This window comes from Polyodon spathula, chromosome 1 (assembly GCF_017654505.1).
Source record: "Polyodon spathula isolate WHYD16114869_AA chromosome 1, ASM1765450v1, whole genome shotgun sequence".
Lineage (NCBI taxonomy): Eukaryota > Metazoa > Chordata > Actinopteri > Acipenseriformes > Polyodontidae > Polyodon > Polyodon spathula.
In genome coordinates, this window is record NC_054534.1 from 26,024,242 (window position 1) to 26,040,820 (window position 16,579).

General features: G+C 38.9%; 1 protein-coding gene across 1 annotated transcript in view; it reads left to right on the top strand.

The window, feature by feature from the left end:
• Positions 1 to 10,874: 10,874 nt before the first annotated feature.
• ptpn13 (protein tyrosine phosphatase non-receptor type 13) overlaps positions 10,875 to 16,579 on the top strand; it is a 92,401-nt gene continuing 86,696 nt past the window's right edge. The window contains exon 1 of the mRNA XM_041251020.1: positions 10,875 to 11,211. The gene's annotated coding sequence lies outside the window, so the exon portion shown is untranslated. The remainder of the gene's footprint in view (positions 11,212 to 16,579) is intronic.

The following is a 16,579-nucleotide window of genomic DNA, read 5'->3' on the forward strand; positions in this document are numbered from 1 at the left end:
CTGTTGAACATTCTTAACAACAAAACTTTAAACCCAAAAAAACGAATTTTAGGTATTTAAGCAAAAATCTATTTTATTGTGAGGTCCATAGGGGTTCCTTCTATTTTTACAAGGGTGCTTTTATTGTTTCATTGAAACAAGTTCTCCATCTACCTTTTTATGCAGTTGCAAAGGGTTTAGTGCAATAACATTTGTGGCTGCTGTGACGGGGAACTACCCCGTCTATATGAATGTGTTTGGAACTGGCAGGGAGGGGGTTAAATTCCTCCCTGCCAGGAAAAGATGTGAGAATGTGACCAGAGCTCTAATTGAATAATTAGTAATTATTGATTAATTGGGCTCCAGCCACAGGGGATAAAAGCCAGGGGAGAGGGCCTGGCTGGGGGTGTTTTTTGTTTGAGGTGTTTGCTTTGTGTTGGAGAGTTTTGTGTTTGGAAGAAAAAGAGTGTCTTGTTTAAAAAAAGACCTGGAACCTGACCACTTACTTTGTAAGTTCATTTTGATTATTTCTGTTGGCCCTTGTGCCTGTTTATTTTATTATTTTTGTTTAATAAAGAACTTTATTTTTGCCTTTACTCTGAGCCTCAGCCCTCTGTCATCCTACCACACTGCCTAATCAAGGTTCCCTTGTTGTTCATGCATAATAATAATACAAAATGCTATCTGGGGTTCACTGCTGACTTGGTTCAGTAACTCCAAGCCCTTTGCTTTGTTAGTGGGTTATTTTCTACTAGAGATGGGATGAATACAGGTGGCAGAAACCAGGGCTAAACTGGGAGGAACCACAGATGACTGGGTCAATTTAAATAGCTAATATTATAACTACAGTACAGCATTTTTAGTTAGTACAATTACACAAGGTGGCTGCCCTCTTCAGATGGGTTCTCTTTACCAAGAAATACACCTGACAATATACCTGATACATTGTACTTTTTGAAGAAATCGGTTCTGTTCTAGCACCCTCAGATAATGCCTACAGAAATGACAGGGGATTACATTTTCTCTCTCTACTTACCTCATAATGGAAAATAGCTAGATTCCTAGCATGCAACTTTTTTTAATATCTTAAATTTATAGAGATTAAGAGGTGCTTAAGGAAATTCTCAATGGCATGGAATTGCCAAAATTGACATCTAATGGTTTTTAGTAAAAACTGAAAAAGTGTATTCAATTCTGTCACCACCTTGCTCTGTCGATCCATGTACATTTTTAAAGTTGTTGGTTTAGTAAAACAGTTTACAGCTACATTGTAATTGATTATTCAATAATAAGTATTGCATCTCCTCTCTGCATTTCTCTCCAGCTCCCCAGTAAACACTGAATATTATTTGTTCCTTCATATATAAAATTATATTCACACAAAAAAACAAGATAACAAATAAGAGTTCTGTTGAAAATGTTGGTAACTTTGTGCTCCCTTAGTTACAGCAGGGCAACTGAAAAGCAAGCGAGCAGTAAATACCACAAGGGGGACCCCAAGAGGTATATACACAGCATATTCCTGGCAGTGGAAACACCAAGGCCAAACACAGAGAAGGAAGTCTTTGGGAGAAAATTGCTTCCTGTAATAGAGGAAACATGATGTCCCTGCAGTGCTGATTGCTACACTCATAGCTTTTTCTAGGATGGTACGGAAAGAGAAAGCACTGTTTGTACGGGTGTTATTTTGTTAATGATGATCATTACATTTTAATCATAATATGAATAAAATTGTTTTCTTAATGGCTCTTTCCTTGATATAATAATGATAGCTTTGATGAACCATTGTTATATTTATATAGTACACTGACAAAAATATAAACGTAACATGTAAAGTATTGGTCCAATGTTTTATGAGCTGAAATAAAAGATCCCAGAAATTTTCCATATGAACAAAAAGCTTATTTCTCTCAGAATTTGTGCACAAATTTGTTTACATCCCTGTGAGTGAGCATTTCTCCTTTGCCAAGATAATCCATCCACCTGACAGGTGTGGCACATCAAGAAGCTGATTAAACAGCATGATCATTACACAGGCGCACCTTGTGCTGGGGACAATAAAAAGCCACTCTAAAATGTGCAGTTTTGTCACACAACACAATGCCACAGATGTCTCTAGTTTTGAGGGAGAGTGCAATTGGCATGCTGACTGCAGGAATGTCCACCAGAGCTGTTGCCAGAGAATTGAATGTTCATTTCTCTACCATAAGCTGCCTCCAACATCGTTTTAGAGAATTTGGCAGTACGTCCAACTGGCCTCACAACTACAGACCACATGTAACCACGCTAGCCCAGGACCTCCACTTCTGGCTTCTTCACCTGCGGGATCGTCTGAGACCAGCCACTCGGACAGCTGATGAAACTGTGGATTTGCACAACCGAAGAATTTCTGCACAAACTGTCAGAAACCGTCTCAGCGAAGCTCATTTGCGTGCTCGTCGTCCTCACCAAGGTCTTGACCTGACTGCAATTGGCACGCTGGAGAAGTGTGCTCTTCACGGATGAATCCCGGTTTCAACTGTACTGGGCAGATGGCAGACATCGTGTATGGCATCGTGTGGGTGAGCAGTTTGCTGATGTCAACATTGTGAACAGAGTGCCTCATGGTGGTGGTGGGGTTATGGTATGGGCAGGCATAAGCTACGGACAACGAACACAATTGCATTTTATCAATGGCAATTTGAATGCATAGAGATACCGTGACAAGATCCTGAGGCTCATTGTTATGCCATTCATCCGCTGCATTCACCTCATGTTTCAGCATGATAATGCACGGCCCCATGTCGCAAGGATCTGTACACAATTCCTGAAAGCTCCATGGCCTGCATATTCACCAGATATGTCACCCATTGAGCATGTTTGGGTTGCTCTGGATCGACGTGTACAATAGTGTGTTCCAGTTTCCACCAATATCCAGCAGCTCCGCACAGCCATTGAAGAGGAGTGGGACAACATTCCACAGGCCACAATTAACAGCCTGATCAACTCTATGCGAAGGAGATGTGTCGCGCTGCATGAGGCAAATAGTGGTCACACCAGATACTGACTGATTTTCTGATCCATGCCCCTACCTTTTTTTTTTAAGGTATCTGTGATCAACAGATGCATATCTGTATTCCCAGCCATGTGAAATCCACAGATTAGGGCCTAATGATTTTATTTCAATTGATTGATTTCTTTATGTGAACTGTAATACTTCAATACTTATATTACTTACTGATTGAGTTATATTAGATGTCTACACTAAACAAGTGCACGAAATTGTATCATACATGTTTCAGCTTTGGCTAAATCAGTTATAAGATATGAGTGGTTGTATAGATATTCTATGGCTTTCATTCTTTAATCTGTTTTTGTCTGACATCTTTTTTTTTTGCACTGTTTTCACCACCGATCTGAACCCATGTAGCATCTCTTCCTGTTTTGTTTCCATTTTAAATAATACCAGGAGTTGTGCAGCTTTTTCAGCGTTTCAAATCATTCTGAATTCTTGAACCTCCATAAGCCAATGTGTATTCGAAGGAGACATATTTTCTGAGGTCCTCCACTAAGCTGCTTCCAAATCCTTATTGTATTAAGGACTACAAGACGGGCAGACATCAAATTTAATGAGACATCAAATTTCTTTGAAGAAACGTTAGATTCTGATTGAAGTATGAAGTATGAGAGATTAGGATTCTTCCTGGTATTTTATTGATATTTACATACAGAAAGAAAAATGATGAAACAACATGCACACTCTGATGGTCACATTTCATAACCCTGATATGCTAAATGCCCTGTTTTGATCTGTGTAGATCAATTGAGTATACCCAACTGGGTCTTCTGACACAGTTTATTATATCTCGTCATGTTAAGTTTCCTATCTGTGTATCTATTTTAATGCATATATGTTTTGTTTGTTTTTTTAAGTTATGCCAGGGCAACTCCAGAGTTCACACAATTAACATTTCTAAAAAGTAATTAAACATTGACCCAGGGGATATAAGGAATTACCTTATGTATTTGTATAGATCACGTGATGCCTGTGCCTGTGTATTTTTCCACTGAAGGATTTGCCTGATCAAAGAAAAGGCCCTGTTGATGAAAGAGGTTATTGCAGGAACTGCTGCCATACATCACGAGGCTCAGTGGAATGCTTCCAAGGAGGAGTTTGCAATGCATTAACATTGTGTTTTACTTTGACATTAAAGCTTGCGTTGAGCAACAATACTTTGTGGACGAGTAGGGTAACAGTTTTTACTGGGGTTAGGGTTCACCGCAACTCACATAGCGATTGTTTGCAGACTAATTCCTGAATACCATTCCTCACATTGTTTGCACTTTAGAATGCTACAACAAGCCATGAATGGAGCAAACAGTGGGAGTAGCAAGATAATGCAACAGCAAATTCCAATAGAGCATCATGAGCATTACCACTGACCACTCAGGCCAGCACTGATTGACTGTCGTCGTATTCAGCCTACAAACTTTCTGCCTGCAGCAGCAGCAGTACAGAACATGCATATTATATTGTCTCTATTTGTTTTAATTATAAGCTATCGAACAATAAAACTTTGCAACAACCATTTAAATTAATTTAGTTCAAGTCCTTGAAGCAATCATGCCCCACCCCCAATAGCCTAAACTACTCAATCAGATTATACTGTATCAGTCTGGGTATGTGTTGTTGTGTTATGACATCATACATGCATAATATTCAGTGCATGGAGCATGGTGGTTACTTTGTGATGTCCTTATCAATGAGCGAAATTACACTCTTCGCAAAAAAAGACAAATAGGAATCTTTGTGAATCCAGCATTTTGATTGGTTGAGAGAGAGTGAACAATTTCTAAAGTTAGTCAATAACAACTGCTGTTGTGTTTTCATGTGCAAGCTACTTTGCACAGTGCCCGGCTTCAACGTCGATCCTGTAAAATTGCAATCTTAAAAAAGTGTATAACTTATCATTGTCAGCATACTGAGGTAACTTAATTTAAATCTCTGGTTTTTAATGCATCATTTGGCATCATTTAAATTTATGTAGAAAATACACAGACAATTATAATGTAGGGAAATGTCTCACAGCAGCAACAACTACTATTCAAGTATATTTTACATAGGGAAATTATGGAAGTAGGTTAGTGTATATTCTGTTCATTTTTTCCTTGGTAAACGCATAGTATAACCATATGAAAAGCATGGTAAAAGGCAAACATATTGTGGTCAACTTTTCCAAAGGAATACAATGTAGAAAAATGTAGAACTTGAGGCTTATAGGTAAAAGTTATTTACATTATTGGGTCATTCTATGTCAAGCAAGATAGCGATGGAGATGGCATGTCATAATTTTTTGTTTTTAAATTCATGAAGAATAGTATCCATGAGAAATGAAAAACAACAATGTTTTTGAGGGGTTATCTCCTTCCAGGGGAGTCATTTGCTGTAGGGCAGTGGGGGCAGTTGCCCCCCTAGACGACCTATATGCTCCATTATGTCTTCCACTTTTTTGACTCCATGATGAGTCAAAGGGAAATGTTTTTGCCACAGCAGATGAAAAATGGAAGAAATTAAATGACAGCGAGACAGCAATGAGGGATTGACTTGCAGAAGAGACTGTTAATATTGCTTATGCTCAGGTAACATTATTTATACATGTATGCTCTAAAGCAGGGGTTCTCAAACTAAGGGTCGCAGGGATGTCTGAAGGAGGTCGCAAAGGATTTGTAGATTAAACTGTTTTTTTTTTTGTTTTTTTGTATTTTTTTATTATCTGACTTACAAAAACAGCACCTACTCCCTATAGTAATTTTAATTAGTACAATTGCACTTGAACGTTTGTGAACCCCTAGTGTAATTCTAGAAATTTCAAGTTTTTACTATGAAATCCTTGTTTAATCAAAACCAGTCTTTACTAAAGGAAACGGTTTATATTTACAAATTCCATGTGTTTTTTTAGAGGCATTGATGCATGTAGTAGAATAAAGATAGGTAAATAAGAATCAGTACATGTGCAAAATAAAGTGAACCTCAAGTTGCATTAGCTCAATCAAGGAGGTAACTATAATCAGGTGGGTAAGTAATTGGGTACCAAGTTAACCAATCAAAGAGCAGATCTCCAGGACAAAGTTTGAGCAGCGCTCTCCTATATAAATGTAAGAAACCTGGTCAGTTTGGTCTTACCCGTACAGGTCAGTGTAACACACACCATGCCACGATGTAAAGAGACCTCTGAGGACCTCAGGAAGAGAGTTGTAAGGGCTCATCAGTCTGGAGAGGGTTATAAAACCACTGGAAAACATTTCAGGCTCCATCAGTTGACCGTAAAACAAATAGTCTACAAATGGAGAAAATTTAAGACCACGGTGACTCTATCTAGATGTGGACGTCCTTCAAAATTATCCCACAGAGCAACACAAAAAATCATAGATGAGGTCAGAAAGAACCCCAGAACCACATTAAAGGATCTGCAGGCCTCCCTTGCTTCAACAATAAGACGATAAGAAATAAATAATGAAAATATATCTTATTGTTTGCGTGTGTCTGTTATTCAGGTTATCCTCATCAAAAATTTACGTAACCAGAAGTTACTTAGTTACAGATCAAACTAATTGATTTTTTCCAGAGAAGGTTAGCGAATCTGAAAAAACAACAGGATGTCATTTTTCAAGGAAGCAGTGTGAATGAATACTAAAGCTCTCCATGCGGCCCTACATGGTGGCTTTAAGGATAGCAAAAAGCAGACAAGCAGTAAGCCCCACAACATTGCTGAATCACTATAGTTCCATGTGCTACTGACACGGCAACCATTATGCTGGGACCTGATTCACAAGTAAATTAAAATGTATACCCCTTTCAAACGATTTGGTTGTACGGCGCATTCATGAAATGGCTACTGATGTTCCTGAAGAGCTTTAGTGAAAGCTTTTTTTGCTATCCAGCTCGATGAATTGACTGATGCGTCAGGTGCTGTACAGTTCTTAGCTTTTGTAACATACATTTACAACGCATCTGTGCAGGAAGATGTATTGTTTTGTCGTCCACTTTCAGGTCAAGCTACTGGGGATTCATGACACTGATGCAGTTAAAGGTGCTGGGGTGGACTGGGAATGGTGTATTGGTGTATGTACTGATGGTGCCAGAGCTATGACGGGAAAGAACAGTGGTCTGGTGACTTGAATTCAGCATGTTGCACACAGTACTACTGGGACTCATTGTTCAATACATCGTGAAGCTTTAGCTGCTAAGAATAGGCCTGCTAATCTTCACAAGGTGCATGATGAGGCTGTAAAAGTGGTGAACTTCAACAAAGGTCGACCAACTAATGCACGTTTGTTTTCCGTGCTTTGCAAAGAAATGGGTTCTGAACATCAGCAATTGCTATTTTATGCTGAAGTACGATGGCTTTCCTGTGGGAAGGGTTTGACACGTTTGCTTGAGCTGAGACGAGAAGCAGTGGTTTTTCTGGAGAAACAATTATTTCTTTATGCTGGACTTCTACAAGATTCAGTGGCTTGCAATGCTTGTTCATCTCATGGGTGTGTTTGACTGGCTCAATGAGCTCAACAAAAGTCTACAGGGACGTGATACTAACTTTCATTTTATGAACGACAAAATTGAAGCATTCATTCAAGAGCTTAATATTTAGCGTTCACATGTGCAGAACGTCAGTTTTTAAACTTTCTCTCTGATGGCAGATTTCATGAGAGAATTAATTCTGTGCGTTGAAGATAAAGGACATCATCCTGTTGCACTTGCAAGGCCTACAAAACCTTGCTTGCCTAAAATGCCTGCCTAAAATGTTAAGTGTGAGTGACTGTGGGAGAGTGTAAGTCTGTATAGAATGTGTGGCGAGTGCATGTTATCTTTCTATCTCTTCTACTTGGGTGATGTCTTGATTAGCCCATTCATGGCTGTTATCCGGTATGTGTCAGAGTGAAGTGACCACAGCAAATAGCGTGGAGTTACGATTATTAAAGTGGGCACTGCCCTGCCGGCTGGTTGTGTGAGCAGTTGAAAGAACAGCTAGAAACCTGAAAGTGAGAGAAATAAAAAAGCAGTTGTAACTGCTTTGACTGCACATTGTCTCCTGTGTTTCATTTCAACCCCGTTCTCGTAGAATATAATTCAAGCACTAGAAAAGGCATCGCGGCACATTGTACTCCTTTTAGAATAGCACCTGAATGCATAGCTGCTCTATAACTCATCGCTGTCTTTTTCAGTGGCTCAGCAGAAAATTATATTTAAGGTGATATGCACTACAGTATTAGATAGATTCTGGTTGAAATGTACTGTTAGAATCAGGTCCTAATTAAAGGACGAGGGGGCACTAAGCTAACCCATATTTTGGGGGCCCTATGCACACTAGCTTGTGAAACAGTGTTGCAATTAAAACAGCCTGTAGGTAAAGTGTATCTGCAAGGAAGGCTTTCAGTTCTACCTCAGATGCATGTTCACCATTTAGACCTTGCAAAACAAATACAATATGGAATACATACTACTGATCTTGGGCATCAGCCGACTGGTCAGTGACCACTGACAAACTACCAGACTGTTTTACCAATTCCATAATCTCCACCTTGTGATACTTGGCAACTTTAGGTAAGAACTCACCTCTCAGTTGGGCTGATGAAGAAATCGATCCACCATTTGCTACACTCAGTCTGAAGAATTTACATTACATTTCAGTTGTCAATTTTTCAAGAGGGAAATTTCGGAAACAAACACCTCTGTTAGGTCAAAATGTAATGTGTTTTGTGCTTCACGTTTTTCAGTGAACTTTTGGAACTTAAACTTTTTGTTTCTTTGCAAGCAGTCGCAGAACTATGGATTTCCGCCTTTCTCGTGAATACTTGAATCTAAATGCCTGTCAACACAATTTTAGGTAGTGATCTACAGTGACGTTGCAGGACGAACAGAAGAGCAAATAACAAATAATTATGAAATAATGCATTTATATTTGTTAAGAATATTGAAAAAATCGTGGTATTTCACGATTTCCACGCAGTACATAAAGGGAGAGAAACAAATATGGACTTAAAATCTTCTTGCCGGCTGCAGTAGGGTAGTCTCCCACATTATACACTTTTACCTTTACCTGCCTTTTTTGTCTAAAATTCAAAACCCCTAATTAAAAAGGAAAGTTTCTAAAATGTAAAGACGCATACTGTGCACATTTGAGACTAGACATCTTTTTAAATTGTCCCTAAAACTGAAATAAATGAAATGTATCAAATCTGGTGAGATTCAGATGGACGCTCAAAGAGTTAAACTGCACTCTTACCTCTGGCTCTTTTTATAAAGCCAGTGTAATACATTACTTTTTTTCTCAATCATCTGAAATAAGAGAAGTCTAATATAACGTCCAGCTGCTACTCTAAAACGATTTAAAAAATGATGTAGCGCTTGTTTAATGTAGACGTAGTTCAGAGGCTTAAGAGAACGACATTTTTTAGTTTATTATATATCCTAAACCTAACACTCGCATTGTACATTTTGTATATTTTAAGAATAAGATTGATCTTGACAAAGCGTGACGCGCTACCTCGTTGTAAATTACTGCCTGTTTCATTCATGTTGAGACAGTATGATCACTGTTGACACAACTTCGCCCCAGCAGAATTGTTCTGAAACAACACCCGCCTCCTTCCCTGAAGTTCCTCCTTGTGTGTCTCCTAAAACATCTGAGCTAGACATAAATATGTAAAAATAATAAATATTATTTTTAAAAATTGCCAATTTCAACCACTTTCCAAGTGTTATGTAAAACAACTTAGGGTATATTGTACCTTCACAATTTGTCAAGGATTTTAAATCTGAAATCAAAATTGAAATACCCTATCTTGTACAGCTGTAGAACTAGATCAGGTTTTATAATGCATAGTAAAGTGCTTTACAGGGCGGTGAACCTACTGTCCAGTTGGTGCGTGACTGTCTTGCACCGCATAGCCTCTCTTTGTTTCTGAAAATAACTAGCGTTACGTGCCGTTTCACGCCAGAAATTAAAAGGAATTGACAATGCGTTTTAAATCTTTGTCTGAATATGGCAAGTCTTATGAAAATGCAAAAAATAAAATCAAATTTTAAAGAAAAATCGCCATTGCACTATTTTTCCCGCGTAGACACAGTTCTGACAGTTTGACACATGACCTGTTTCTTTTTTACCTGAACTTTCCAATGTTGTTGCCTGCACTTCCCTTAGTTTCGGCTCTGGGCAATGAGCTCGGTAAAGTTTAGACTAATTGTATTAGTTATATTTTTGTAGAAACCAATACATAGGAAAGTTAACTATTGTTTATTCCACATTTAAAATGCATTGTCCAAAACCATGATCTAAACAGGCACCTAAGCATAAATGCTTACTAGATCTTGCTGCAACTGTGGTTGTAAGACGTTATAAATGAACTGTACATAATGTTTAGGAAACACGTTCCGGTACATGGATCACATTGTCAACATGACCTAGTAACAATTCTTATGTTGAATATGGTTAGGCCTTAAAAAAATAAAAATAAATGCAGGTAAAACAATTAAGCACATAGTGGTAAGATACCGCGGGCGCGTAGTACACTAGTACAGGTATTAGCAATAAATACCCTGTCACGTCAATATCTACTTATGTAGGCAAACGTCAAGAACGGTTTGACATTAGTCTGCTCAGCTGTTCTTTCGTTTTCCACCATAACTCATTTAATTTATAAGCCACGCCAAAGGCTTTACGTGAATATCTCACCACAATACAGTCTTCAAGGTAAGAAGCTCATACCACAAAACTTTTCCTCCAATTTTTCTTGCAGACGAGGGTTTCTATAGAAACGCCTCTTACGCTGTGTTCCTGCTTACCGCGTTGAGCCAATCAACTGCTGTAATGCGGTGTCTAGTTACACTCCAAGCCGGGCCCCAAGCCAGAGAAGAACAACGCTTCATGTAACAATGGTTACAATCTTACAACCTCGAAGCATATAGACGCTTCTGTCTAGTACGAGTTAAACAGAACCACAATTCGTAAACTTTCGGATAAAGGTGGTCTGGTATGTATTTTAATTCTTCAAAGGATCGTTTTGACTGTTTGTGGGATACGGTTATGGGGGTGAGTTTCGGTGTTCTGAAAAAAGCCTGTTGCTGATTTCACAACCCTGCTCGCTCCCTTTTCAAGAAGTGATGCTGTGTCTCATCCCTCTGCGCTGCCACGGTAGCAGAAAATGCAGCCGTTTTTAGTTTGATTGTGGTTTATATAAACACCTGAAACTAAGGTAAGTTTGAGTTTACTACACCTAATTGTGTATTTATTTATTTATTATTTTTGGCGTGAGACAAACAAACTGCTTAAAACAGAATGCTTGAAACTAACTCCAGTAAGGTGTGAATGGTATTTGGTATTGTTTACAAGAGAAACTTCAAACTTAAGTTGTAACTAAAATGTTGTCTGTATTTTGTTAATCCGCAATGAAAGTGTGTGTGTGTTTTTTTTTTGTGTTTGTTTGTTTGTTTGTTTTGTTTTATTTTATTTTGTCTTACTCGTTTTATTTTATTTTTGAGCTGTTGATAAGTGTATTGTAGTGTTTGAAAATGTAGTTGTTTGTGATCTAACGCTTTGAAAACATTGGTCGCTATATAAACACGATTTGTGTTCTGTCTTAGCCTGGAATAAATAAATAACTGGTTTTGTAAATTTAGTACATATAAGTGTTCAGCTTGTGGCTGAACTGGACCACTGCAGATCGAGACCTGTATTTAGTACAAAATGTACTTTTACCACACTAGTCATTCATAATAGTTGTCTTTGGTTTCTGTGACATCTGTGTTTCTCAAACCAGTGGCTAAGTGCTTAATTATAAATGTAACCTATAACTTTCCCTGAAAGAGTGTTTTATTTCAGACACGTCTCCATGTGTACAGCAGGTCCTGCAATTACACAGTTTGCAGTCTTGTCTTGTGTATTGCCCGTAGAAACACATAAGTGATTAGCTTCGAACAGTCCCCACGATATTCTAGGTGGAATGGGTTGGGTATTCTTAATGGTCTCCCTTTGTTAATCCACAAACATACAAGAAAGCAACCGTGAATGTTAACCATGAACCGTCTGTTTTTGTCCTGCGTTGCAGGTCTGCATTTAAAATGTTTAATGTTTACGTAAACTGCTGTTTGTACTCAAAGAAATATCCGATTAACCAGGCAATAGAAAAATATGACCCCAGTTCATTCAACAAAGTACTGGTCAGTTTTCATAATAGCGTAGCTTCAGATATATTAACATTTGTTTTTTTTTTTTTTTTTCACTAAATATATATATATATATATATATATATATATATATATATATATATATATATATATAGACCATGTTGCTTTAAGAGCTTTAAAAGCTGTTAAGGAACAAAGCTAGCCAGCAGAAAAATACCAAACTTTTGGCAGTAGATTTGTTGTGATTCATTTTAGTGGAAATCTTTAGCACAGCAGTTCATAAAACAAAGTCATGCCTTTCTTCTGCTTAACACACATCCAGTGGAATGTTGCACATTAGGACAACTTCTTTATAAAGCTATAAATCTGAAGAAGAAAAAAATAAACCATGCACATGTTGTGTGTAGCACAGGGCTGCACTGTATTTGAAAACTGCCCCTTTCAGAGTGGAACAGTAATAAGAATACACCTATAATGACAGAAGTGTACACTGTCTTTTTTCCGTAGCTCGTTCATTTGAATGGTTTATAATGTAAAAACCCACAAGCATGGTAGTTCATTGTCAGTGTGTATGATTGCACCGTGGTTTAATCTGTGTCAGTACACCATTTGCATTCACTACATCTAATTTCTAAACTCTTCTGTTTTAAACTTGCCATGTCATCGGGATGCATAAATTCTTCGCTAGTACTGTGCCAGTCCAGTTGCATTTTTCTACTTAACACCTGTACCGTCCTAGCGCTGGCGAAATTGGACATCTGTATTAGTCCTTGCACTTGCTCCACAAACTGTCCTGAGTCTTTACGGTGGTCCGGCAAGTCTTTTGCAATGTCATTTAGTTCCCCAACATCCCAGTCTCTTTGCACCGACACTGTTGGTGACCAAGTGTTATGTCTCTCCTGGTTTGGCCCAGGTCTCGTTTGGGGATTGGGATACTGGATCAGTGGGAACAAGCCTCGTACTGTACCATCTTTCTTGTTACGTTCTTGCTGTCGCTTAGGGTATCTTCTCACTGTTGGGTTTGGATCAGTTGCTTCTCTTGCGCTGTCTTCGCTTGCGGTGGAGTAGTCAGTTTCCACCACTGTTTCGGGGGGGGAGGTTGGTGGTGCAGTTGGTACAGTTACCGGAGGTGCGGTCACCCTGGAGTATGAAGGGGGGGGGCGAGTCTCTCTCTTTGCGCTGTTTCGACTTCCTCTGATCCATCTGCAACATAACTTGAGCCTCCCTGTCTGTCTTTCCCTTTTCTCTTTGTCCTCATCTGCCATTCTTTCCCACTTCCTAAAGCTATCCCAGTCTATTCTGCCCTTTTTCTTTTCTTTTGCCCAGCCTTCTAACTGTCTGAGTACACTGGCTGATTTAGTTACACTTAAACTTCCTTCTAGTGGAAACCCGCCCTTGTCAAACCATAAATCCATTTATTGTAATACAACAGGACCCCATCTGTCACACATTCGTTTCTGTGGTCTGGTAAGGTTATATACCTGACATTTGTTTAACTGTTTACTACATCCCTGCCCCAACCTGTTTTGCTAATGTAGAGAGAGAGAGAGAGAGAGAGAGAGAAAAGAGAGAGAGAGAGAGAGAGAGAGAGAGAGAGAGAGAAGGGACAACAAACCAACAGACAATTAAACACACATGAGCTCTTTTCAGACGTCCTATGGTACCAGACCACAACCTAACTAGGTTCCAAACCTATTATGGAGTACACCTTTTTTGGTCCCAGACCACGGTTAACCTATTTAAGAGTCCCAGACTCAGTATTGTCTGACTCACCTCTCAGTTGTTCTCAGGATCCCTTATCCATCTCGGTGGAGGCCTCAGCCAGACTCAGAGTGGACCCTGCTCATTCCCAGAACGCGGTGTCCTGATTCCAGTAATTCAGTTGGAACCCTGTCGATGGTTGACTCTTTGTCCCAGGACTACCACCGGGTGGAGTTTAGGATCCTGTCGACTACGTCAAAATGTCGTGGAACTTTTCAGATCCGCAACTAAAAGAGCCAACTGCACCAGGTATTCAGAGATATAAAGCTTTATTAGTTTGCGCAACACATCAGTGTTAGGAAGCCCGAGCAGTGTTCTGCCACACAGAGTTAGCATAGAGTTATTATACCTTTACAGAGAGACAGGGTGGTTTTCCTTTCAACCAATAAGCTAGAGCCAGCTCGGCTGGTGTAACAAAAAAAGGGGGACAGGTATTTACCAGGTAGTACAATAAAGGTTAGGTGGAAAGGTGGGTTTGCCCTGATCAACCGATAAGTTGGAGCCATGTTCCTTTTGTCACACCACCCACAGTTTGGTTTAAATATTCTTAACAGATCACTCCATGAAGAAGATATATTTGTCTCTCACTGACAAAATCAAAAGATGGATCAAGAAGCTGTGTTTGTGGTACTATCGTGTAAACCGTGGCAGCCTAGAAGCATTTTTTTTTTTGGCTGTAAAAAATATTGCGTAATCATTTTTATTGCTAGAACTAGGGGGCCACAGTGCAGCGAAGACCATTGTACACCACCCGTAGGTCCAGAACTAGATGCATCAAGAAGTATGACAGCATTGTGTAGGTGATTCCTGTTAGAACACAGCCTCTCGGGGAGTTTTTTTTAAAGGTATCCTGAGATTGGACCAACCTGTCTTTTAGTGCTTTCAAAACTATTGAGCTCATGGACAGCTAAATACAACAGCTGTTTCAGGTACTGTCAGCACCTGGAGTTCCCTGGTTCCTTGGTCTCCTATCCAGATGATCCAAACCCATAAACCACCCATCAAAATGAGTGCTTCATTTGAAATAAACAGTAAACAGGTAGCCCAGTTGGTGATAACAAATTCAGTTAGATTAGGAAGTGTGTGACCGAGTATAAAAGCCTTTAGATTAGCCGTCTTAAACTATCTGGAAGCAAATAATGAGCGCGCGTATGTGGCTGTGGCTTGCTTATTTCAAGCCATTCTCCTTGCTCACCCAACATAAAAAAATGCTGATTTACAGTATGACTAATTAACCAACAACCTTTAATATCTCTCTCTCCCTCCAAGGGAGCTTCGGTGTGTGATTCTGATTGGGAACAGTGAGAGTAATCAGTTTGTTTGGCAATTTCTAGCTGTACATGTCACGGTCACCATAGAAACTTCCTTATTAGTACAAATGGGTGGCAGAGAGTGAGGACAGTAAAGGTGGATATGTCTGTATATTATTCAGCATAATATAAAGATGTTTCAATACACCTAGAGAAATAAGTGTGAAATGGTTGCTTGCTTAAATATTTTCTGTTTAAATGTGTTAGGTCATTTTTATTTTATTTTAGAATTTATATACAATAGGAAAACCTCATTAAGTTGGCACAGCCAGTTTGTTTCATGAGGGAGCCAACAGCTAGTAGGCTGAATGCTACATACATACACGCACACACACACACGCACACACTCACGTATATAGAGTTGTAGTCGAAAGTTTACATACCCAGATGGAAATTTTATCATTTCTAGAAATGTCTCAAAAACAAATAATTATAGGAAAAATCTTTTTAAGCAAGGATTTGCTTTTGTGGATGAGGAAACTTTACAAGAAATAGATGTCTACAATTTATTTCACCTTTTGCAAAAGAATTGTTGTATTCATGCACTGACAAGGAAAATGAAATTAAGCTAGTTGAGACATCTTTAGCAATAATAACCTCTTTTAAACTATTAGGATATTTGTCAATTCTTCAATGCAAAATTGTACCAGTTCATTCAAATTCTGAGGACTTCTCTTGTGCACAGCCTTCTACCAAAGATTCTCAATCGGATTTAGATCGGGACTTTGACTGGGCCATTCCAGAACCTTGATCTTATTCTTCTTTAACCATTCAGAAGTTGATTTTGATGTGTACTTTGGACCGTTGTGTTGAAACGTCCAGTTGCGCTTTAAACCAAGTTTTGTAGTAGAGGGTTTTAGATCATTGGCTAATATATTTTGGTATGCTATGGAACATATTGTATTGGAACTAAATCCCTTGTGTCATTAGAGGAAAAACAGTCCCATAGAAGGATATTACCACCTCCATGATTGACAGTGGGTATGGTGTTCTTGTTTTTTTACACCTCGCCAGACTTTCTCCAAACGTAACAACTATCAGCGTGACCAAATAGCTCGATTTTTTTGTGTTTCATCACTCCACAAAACCTTTGACCAGAACTTATATCCATCATTCAAATGTCGTTTTGCAAACTTTAAGTGATTGTCCTTGTGACTTTTTCCTAAGAGTGGCTTTTTCCATGGCCTGCGACCATTGAGACCTTGACACAATACAAAATATGGTTGAAATGGAAACCCCAGTCCCTCTTGCAGCCAGTTCACTTTGAATATCTTTGGCAGTCAATCTCGGATTGTTATTAACCTTCCTCACAATTCTTCTACTTGTTCTTGGTGAAAGAACCTTCTTTCTACCAGACTGAGGGAGT